This window comes from Corvus kubaryi, unplaced genomic scaffold, assembly GCF_017639235.1.
Source record: "Corvus kubaryi isolate FWS band 111438036 unplaced genomic scaffold, C.kubaryi_AGA036_p1.0 split1-37296, whole genome shotgun sequence".
In the NCBI taxonomy this organism is placed as follows: domain Eukaryota; kingdom Metazoa; phylum Chordata; class Aves; order Passeriformes; family Corvidae; genus Corvus; species Corvus kubaryi.
In genome coordinates, this window is record NW_024582075.1 from 19,916,706 (window position 1) to 19,926,437 (window position 9,732).

The following is a 9,732-nucleotide window of genomic DNA, read 5'->3' on the forward strand; positions in this document are numbered from 1 at the left end:
TCTTTTTGGCTCAGCTTAGGCCGCTTCCGTTTTTTCGCCTGTTTTGGTTGCTTTGGTTCACGACCAGAAGATGCGTGACCAGGCTGCAGGAACACAGCCAGAGCAGACCTTTTCTGGTTCCCAGATCCCACCTTAGCGCAGGCTTTGACCCTGTCTGTTACCTCAGGATCCCCTGGTAAAGCATCTATGATTTCTCTGCACTCCTCATTTGTGTTATCTCTCACTAACTGCCTTAACAACAACTGTCTTAACCCGTCATCCTCAACCTGCTTCTCGAGAGAAGCAGCAACTTTCTCTACAAAAGAGAGGATTGACTCTGATCTACCTTGAACTATTTCAGTATATCGCTTTCTGGGTGCTGACAACTCTATGGTTTTCAATAGGGCAGCCATGCCGACCTGTTGTGCTTGCTGCAGAACGCTAGAGGACAAGGTACCCTGTAGACTGGGATCAGAGAAGGGACCAGTCCCCATCAAAGCATCCATTCCTGCTGTCCGTCTAGGATCGGCAGCACGGAGCTGCATATTCTCTAATGCAGCCCTGTCGGCCAGCTTTCTCCAGGTTTTCTCAAAAACTGTAAATTGTACAGGTTGAAATAGAATTTGACCTAAGTGTCTGATATCAAATGGAGCAAGCAAATCTGTATTTATCACCCTTATTATCTGCATAACCTCAGCAGAACCTAGCCCATATTGTGCCACCTTGGATTGGAGGTCCTGGGCAACTTTCCAAGCAATCACCTCATGCTTATCACGCTTGCCTGAATTTGGGAGAGCCTTATACACTGGGAAAGCTTGGATCTCCCCTTTTGGGGAGTCACTACCATCCTGAACTTCTGGAACAGTCTGTGGGTGAAGTGTAACAGCTCCCCAGTTACCCCCAGAATCCTCAAATCTATTTGGCATTCCAAGGGTTTCTAATAACCTCCAGTCACCCTCCTCCAATGCTCGCATTTTAACCGATTCTAAGAAGCGAGTGTAGTGGGTTGGACGCACTGTTACTGTGCAGTCCGGAAAGGTCCAGGGGCGAGACCGGAGCAGCGTTTTCCTTCGCCGCACGGCTACAGCCGCCTGATGACCTGGGGCCAGAACCTCATCTGCCTCACTGCCTGATGAGGAATCATCAGGCAAAGGCAACTCTGAGACGCTGGGAGCGAACAGAGGTGGATGGAGAGGGGCACTTTGGCTAAGTTCGCTAGAGCCAGAACAGACAGCACAGACTGCATTTGGCTGTGCTGCAGTTTGGACAGCAGCCTCTTTACGGGATGCTGTCTCGGCCGGTCCCGACGAAGCCGGTACTGAAGCTGCTGCCGCCATCTCTGGGGCTACGGCCGCGCTTGGCGCCGCACTTGTCTCTCGCACAGCAGCCGCGTTCGGCGCGGTCGCTGCTTCCACTGCTGTTTCTCACTCCCCGGCTGCGCTCGGCACCACTGCTGGCCCGTGCTCCGTGGCCGCGTTTGGTGCTGCTGCTGGCCCGTGCTCTGCGGCCGTGCCCGGCGCCGCCGCCCCCCGCCATGTCTCTGCAGCCGCTGCCGCTTCCGGGTTTTCCCACGGCAGCGCTGCTTCCGGGTTCGCCACCAGCCGCGCCGTTTCCTGGCTCGGAGCCGTGTCTCCTGCGGCCGGCGCGGGCAGTGCTGGCAGCGCGGGCTCAGCGTGCCCCGCACAGCAGGGTTGCTCTAGCATCCGCTGCTCTAGCAAGCTGAGCAGGTCCTCCATCCTTAGGGATAGGTTCAGTAACTCTGTCAGCAAAGGCAGATGCTGTATTAAAAGGTCGATGGCTCAGTTCTGCGACTGTGCATAACAGTCCAGCGCCAAGGAGGGCAGTGGACCACACCCAGGCAGTCTCGGAGCAGGCACGCCCTGTGCTATTGTGGCTATAAAGTTAGATCCAGGTGCATACGCAACCGAGCTAGGAGCCGCTCTGGGGGTCCAAGTTGCTAAACCGCTAATCTGCGGACCTGGATAAGCCGTGGCTGCCGCCGAGCTGAGCGATAAGATAGGCTGTGCGCCCTCCTGCTGCCCCGACACCCCCGCCTCTTGCGGCACGGGATCCCTGGGGGCCGCGGAGTCCTGCAACTGTGCAGGGTGAGGCAGCGCAGGCTCTGCCTGTGGAGCCCAGGGGGTTTTTCTGAATCCACCATCATTTGCCCCGGCAGCCCAGTCCGCGGGGTCCCCCTCGGACATTCCTCCGTCACTCATCACCGAAATAGGCGAGCCAGCTCTGCTGCTACAGTCAAGGGCTGTCAGCAGAATAAATAACAAACGCCAGGTTTGATATAATTCTAACGCTGCCAGCTCCCCAGTCGGGAGCTCGTGTCGGACAGCACAGCCAAGTTCCTGCCATAAGGCAAAGTCCAGGGCAGTATCTCTGTCCATGGAAATCCCTTTTAAGGTAGCCCAATCTAATAATTCCCAAACTGAGTTCTCAGGAATGGATGCGTGCAATATACTAAACACACCTTTCCAGACCATTACCACAGTGTCGGTTTGTGAGCCGCTGTTCGTCATTTCTCAGTCCTGTCGGACTTCCCGGTCCTGGGGGGAAGGGGAACAGCGTACCTCTAGAGAAATTTGGCTTGGCTCACAGTGTGCAGGATACGTCAGAGAGTGCAGATCACGTCGGGCAGCACCAAATATTACCGCAGGCCTGGGCCCTAGGGTATATCACCGTGTCCTGCAGCCATAGGGAGGAGAAGGAGAGAAGATCCAGCAGGCAGGAATTCCGCAGCAAGATTGATTTTTAAAATTATTTTACAAACTCTTTTATAGACTTTTTTCTTCATAGTCTAATTGGACAAAGGACCAGCCACCCCTTGGGGGTGATTGGCTAAAATCCTAAAACATCCATTGTCAAAATATTTTTCTACTATACCATAAGACTTTTCAAGGTTGCAGGTGGCTTGGTTGTTTACATACTCTGCTACCTCTTCTGTGAGAGAGAAAAGTCTCTCACGGACTTAGAAAATAGCAAGAAAATCTTTGCTAGCAGCATTTTTGTACCTACATTAATGCACTCAGGAGTTATTGACGCTGACTTTAAAGGTCAGATTTGCGCTATGGTCTCCACGCAAAAACCCCCTGTCACTATTCCTGAAAAGACCTGCCTTGCTAAATTAGTGCCTTTTAAGTCTTGTGTCCCCAGGATAGAACAACAAACTCATGAAGATAACGGCAGTGGATCTACAGCACTTCCGCAGGCCTTCTGGACTGCAGACATCTCTGACCAAAGGCCACAGATGACATGTATCCTGATCCTGCCGAACGCCAATCCACCCCGGATTCAGCTTCGAGGTTTGATTGATGCGGGTGCTGATGTAACTGTCATCTCCTTCTCTGCGTGGCCTCCCTCATGGCCTTTAGCTCCTGTGGGATCGGCCATTGCAGGAGTAGGAGGAACCACACAGAGCTATTTAAGTGAACGGCCTGTGATGGTGAGGGACTCACAGGGGCACACAGCTACAATCAGGCCTTATGTTGCTACCACTTCCCTTAACCTTTGGGGACGGGACGTGTTGGCAGCTTGGGGCGTACGGATTGGGACAAATTTATAGCAGGGGTCACTGTGCATAAGGGCGCACAGTATCCTACACTGCCTTTGAGGTGGTTCATTAACAAACCAATCCGAGTCAGACTCTGCTCAGTCAGTTGAATTAAGGGCTGTTACCATGGCTTTTCAATGATTCTCACAGGAACCTTTGAATTTGGTTACTGAAACCGACTAGCAAAAGCTTTGTATACAATTAGTCACCTTACACTACCACAAAATTCAAATAATCCTGTTATTCTGAATCATTTTCTCTCATTGCAGTCTGCAGGCGAGACACAACTGCCCCAGGCAAAAGTCTGGGTGCGGAATTTACTCACTAACCAGTGGGAAGGCCCACATGAGCTTATCGTTTGGGGTCGTGGGTATGCTTGCGTTTCCACAGATACTGGGGTACGGTGGCTACCTTCAAAATGCATTCGCCCTGACCTACGGCAGCAGAGGCAGAACAGGCAACCTCCAAATGATGACCAGAACGCCAACCATCCAAATGGCAACCAGAATGTAGATCATCAGCCTAATGACTCTTCTGATGATGACCAGGATGTCAACCATCAGGCAGATGGTCCTTCTACAAGCAGAGACTGGGATGGTCCTTCTACAAGCAGAGACTGAACTTTAAAATTCTTGTTATGGAGTCAGATAGTTAAAGCCTTAAGGACATATTTAGAATTAATAACTGATGTAGATTTCTATTTAGGATTAATAGTAGAGTTGTTCTCTTATCAGACAAAAAGGGGGAATTGTAGATACAAAAATGCTGCTAGCGAGGATTTTCTTGCTATTTTCTAAGTCCGTGAGACTTTTCTGTCTCACAGAAGAGGTAGCAGGGAATGTAGACAACCAAGCCACCTACAACCTTGAAAAGTCTTCTTTATGGTATAGTAGAAAATATTTTGACAATGGATGTTTTAGGATTTTAGCCAATCACCCCAAGGGTGATCCTTTGTCCAATTAGACTATGAAGAAAAAGTCTATAAAAGAGTTTGTAAAATAATTTAAAAAATCAATGTTGCTGCAGAATTCCTGCCTGCTGGATCTTCTCTCCTCCTCCTCCCTATGGCTGCGGGACATGGTGATATACCGTAGGAATGGGGCCTGTGGTAACAGGTGCAAGAACTACAACTTGCCTATTTTGACATCGAGCTGTTGGGAGTGAGAGGCGGCCACCAAGCTGATTAGAGGGATGGAGCATCTATCCTATGGGGAAAGGCTAAACCAACTGGGATTGTTTAGCCTGGAGAAGGATTTGGAGCAACTTAATTGCAGTCTTCCATTACCTGGAGGAAGTCTACAGGCAAGATGGAGCAGAACTTTTTACAAGAGCATGCAGTGAGAGTATGTTGTGGTTTAACCCCAGCCAGATGAAACCAGTTTCAGGACAAGGGGAAATGGGTTCAAACTGAAAAGAAACAGGCTGAGATTAGATATTAGGAAAGAAGTTCTTTACTGTAAGGGTGATGAGGCCTTGGCACAGGTTACTCAGAAAAGCTGTGGATGATCCATCCCTGGCAGTGTTCAGGCTGGATGGAACTCTGAGCAACCCAGTCAAGCAGAAAGTGTCCCTGCCCATGGCAGGGGGGTTGGAATCAGATGAGCTTTCAGGCATCTTCCAATCCAAACCATTCCATGACTCTGTGATTTTTGTGGCCATCTCCTTTGCTCCAGCCCCAGCAGCTCCCCAGTAATCTGTTATTTATAAATCCCCCACACCTGTGTGAGAGCTGCTGCTGCTGCAAACACATAATTACATATAATACAAGGCTTATCTCAGTGAAATGTTTGATCTTGAAAATGAAACTTAGATGCCACAGCAACTGATCTCTGATGTTTTCACAGAGGCACAAAGTGATACCAAAAACAGGGATAGAGATTCATCTAAAAATACTGAAAGCAGGTAAGGTTTGCTAGTGTAGAGACAGGTAGGCTCTCCAACTGAATAAAATGTATATGGCAAAATATTGCCCAAAAATTGCTGCTTGGGTCAGTACTGTTTCTCAATCAAAGAAATTGTATAGGCAAGACTTTTATTCTTCTAAGAGCGTCCATGCAACCTGCTTTCACTGCAATAAACATGAGTAAAGATGAAGTAAAATAATCCCCCTAGCCAGTATTTCTGTCTCATGAAAGTATGGACTTTTTGTGTATAGTTTCCCAAAAAAAGAGAGTGTTCCTAAATTTCCTTGTGCTTTTGAAAACCTCCACATCATATAGTTTACGTGCCTCAGTGCCCCTTTAATGTCTCTGCTAACTGTGTTCTAAATCTACATGCTAATTTCATCTGGGGCTAAAAAGGGCAGAGTTCTCTGAAGGTTTTACTCACATACACAAAATTAACGGAAACAGAAAAAACACTGGTTGATCAGTCATCTATGTAGGTAGTGCCTACTTGTGCAGCAGTTTTGAAATTAGCCACAGGCAGATCAGAAAAGAACATGAGAAGAAAATGAAGGCATGACAGCAGGGTGCAATGGGAAGAGGGGAAGAAGCTGAAGACGGTCTTGGAGGAACTGAAGGTGCTGGGGATGGTGAAGTCTAGGAGGATCTACACTGCCTTGGCAGTATGGTACTTGGGATGTGAGGAAGGCTGGAGAGGAAAAGGGACAGAAATCGTCTCTAATTCCTCTGCTCATGGAATTACTTTATACAAGTACAACTATTTGAAGAGCTGTTAGGCAATCCTTGAAGAGACTAACCAACTTTCCAGGATTCTTAGAGATATTTGGGCACCTGGAGATACAAATGCATGAAGTTCTACTACACAAAAACCACCTGCACAATTTTTACATTATTTTGTTTGATCACTACTAAGGTCACAGAAATTACCACTGTTTATGCCACACAGACACAGATTGATGGAAAAGAACGTTATTTCTTTGTTTTGTTTCTTTTACACGTCTTTCCAGCTGCTCCAATGTGCACTAACATCAGATGCCACAGAAAAGAGATCTTAAATAAAATTACTGACACTCCAGAAAACAGGCACAGGAAGATGTCCTACCTCCAAGGATATAGGCAGCTCTAATTCACTATATTTGGAAGAGGGAATGGGAATCCAGATGTGAAGGCTGCAACATAATACCAGCACACAAAGTTCTTATCTTGATCTACAAAATCTAACCCTCTAGACACAATCAGCAACTGGATGCACCATATGCACATGGGAGGAGGATACAAGAAGGGTAGGAGAGGAAGTGAGGTGATCATATATGCACTGAGGTATTGGAGGCAAGGGGGGAGGTGGAATTGAGGCAGTGGTATGAAAAGGAAACCAAGGGCTTTAGGAAACTCTGGCTATGTTCCTCCTACAGAACACAAAACCTCAGGCTCTCCTGCAAACTTAAGACAACGATGAACATGTTGGGACATTGGCAGCATTCTTCCTGTTTTTTCAAGATATTTATGCTGAGAGCTTTTCCTCTTAAGACAAGCAAATTCCTGGAAAACAGACCCTAGAGGAAATCCCTAATGCTTGACTAACTTTCCACATCTGAACGCTACTGAATGTTGAACAGCTCAGGATTAATCTGCCTTCACTGTGAACATCATAATCTATAGCTAAGATGCTCTAAGAAGTTCTAGCAATCAGTCTCATCTGATCAATGAAGCATCATTCTTCTGTTATGGTGCTGAAGATTTTACTGTACGTGTGAGTCAACCATTAAGCCTTGCTCTTAAAAAATCAATAAAGAGAATGACCTTCATTGTGATAAAATATTCAGTCCTAAATATAATGATCCTACAAGCAAAATTCATCCTATCTTGACTTCCTTTCAAGTTAACTTTGGGGTCACCTTTTTCATTTACCACTATTTCTTTATAGTAAATATAGTACAAATGGTACTAGAAAAGTCTTAAAGTGCTAGAAAAATGTTTAAATTATTAAGTGGAATATCTCAAGATATATTAGCATATAAAGAGAGTGTAAAGCCCAGATATGCTTTCCTTTAGGCTTTGATTTTCTTACACAAAAGAAAATTGACAGAAAATGTCTCCCATGAACATATGAGATACAGTCAGCCATATCACAATGGTACATGCATTCCTTTTTCTGTATTTTCCTCTGCATCTGCTTCCAAAATTTAATCTGAAATTTCCTGTCTTCTCAACTTGTTGCAGATGGGAAAAACCTTATAAAACGAAGGCCTTGTTAGCCTCGTAAAATCATGGTTCACTTCTGTTACTTTGGCTAAGCAGAAAAGGATTCTGGGTAATGACTCAGCTGGAACAGAGGTAGAAAACAAGTTACATAACTGTAGAAAACAAGTCATATAACCATCACATGTTCACATTGCGGTTTATGGTGGTTGGTTGAATTATGGTTGTTGCACTTTAACAGAATGTTACTGATAAAGGCCGAATTGCTTTAAAAGGCCTGGTTTTTGGAATAAACAAGCTCCCTTTTGCACCTGCCTGCAGACTTCATGTCGCTTCTTACACCAACATCATCTAATGTCTGAAAGCCATCCAAACTCTCAATAGACAAGTTCTTTAAAAAAATTAATCTTTGTCTTTTACCTTCATGGCAAAACTCATGTCAGGTGACCATACCAAAGAGACTTCTGTGCAAGACCTAACAAAAAGGAGACTTATCTTACGTTTTTAAAACTCTTATCCTAAACTTCAATCAAAAGCACAGATTCAAAAATTATTATATGATCTCTTCTATAATAGAAGATTCCACAAATCTCTAGCAACACAAAAATTCCTCACTAAATTATAGTATACTTTTCAAAGCATTTCCCTTCTCAGTTTGAACCTCACAGGTGGGCATGAAAATCTCCATGGGGAGAGAAAAGGATTACATTTTGTTCAAATAGTTACTTGTACTAACATGTAAGAGTAAGCCATCAGTCCTCTCTCCTCTTTGCTCCCCTCCTTCCTAGAATTTCTTTGACGGTCACTTTCAGCCCTTGTTACAAGTTGGCTGTTAAACTCTTATCCTGCTCTAATTGTTAGACAAGTTTGATTATGCCAATGTATTTTCTATCACATGATTTGCATTACAGGTCTTTACTGCATTTTTAAACTAAAATATATGAAACCTCCTCATGAAGAGAGTTCATTTCCCTAGAAACCTGGCATAGAATCTTTAAAGGCATGTGACTAATTTTCTGCCTCTCTGCGGTTTCAAAATTAATTTTTTTATGTACTCAGAATTTGAGTAATTAGTCAATAGAGATCAGCCTGTCCCAGTGTCTAAATAATAGTTCTTGCGAGATAGTGAAAATTGTTCGTATCCAAGGACTACAAAAGGAAGCCCTCTGTTAAATATTTTGCAATAATTATTATCTCTATTTCAAATGGACCTAAAATTTTATTATGACTTACCTCTTTATGAAGCTTATTTGATTAAATTGTGGTTAAAAGGTCGTTGTGATCGCACTGGATGTATCCAGGCTCAGGAAGCCCAGCTGTCTGTGCTCAAGAACCACTTCTGCACATACTTTTGATGAAGAGAAATTGAATGATGGAAAATAATCTAGAAAACAAACAGAGTAGAAACATCCAGACAATTGATGCAGATTTTCCCTCTTAGTGGCACAGTTGCAGGCTTTCTAACACAACTGCCAAGGAGCTAATTCCTTTTACCCTGGCCATTTAAAGCTTTTTTTTTTTTTTAAATTTTAGAGCCAGATGAAAGATTTAGAGACAGAAGCCCTACTACTTCCAGAAAGCCTTATGTTCTGACGACAAATTCCCCAAATGCTTCTGATGTCTCCATGCATGCAGTTTCTCTATGTCTGAAATAGTGGGCCAGTGAATCAGAACATCAGCAAATGTCAGGTCAACAGTGAGTCCCCAAACATATTTAAGTATGTCATGTCCAGCTCCTGATAGCCAGTTCTTTGTCTCTGACTCATTTTTGAAGGCTGACTACCTACCACTTCCTCCTATCCTATGGAAGAATGATGAAATACTGGATTCTAAAAGATATCTGTCTGCTAGGTCATTCTGTCTGGCCATCACATCTATGGATGTGTTTCCTGGAAGGGTCATGTCACCTTTTTCAGTGGAGGACATTGACCTAATGTATGAATGTATTGGAAGGGAAGGGTACAAGGTACTCCTTCCTCTGCAGGGAGATCACAGAAAAACATAAGATTGGAGGAGACTGTCAGAGCCAGCCACACATGAGCATGTTTATGAGGCAATTCACTCAGAGGAACTACACCTATCAGACATCCA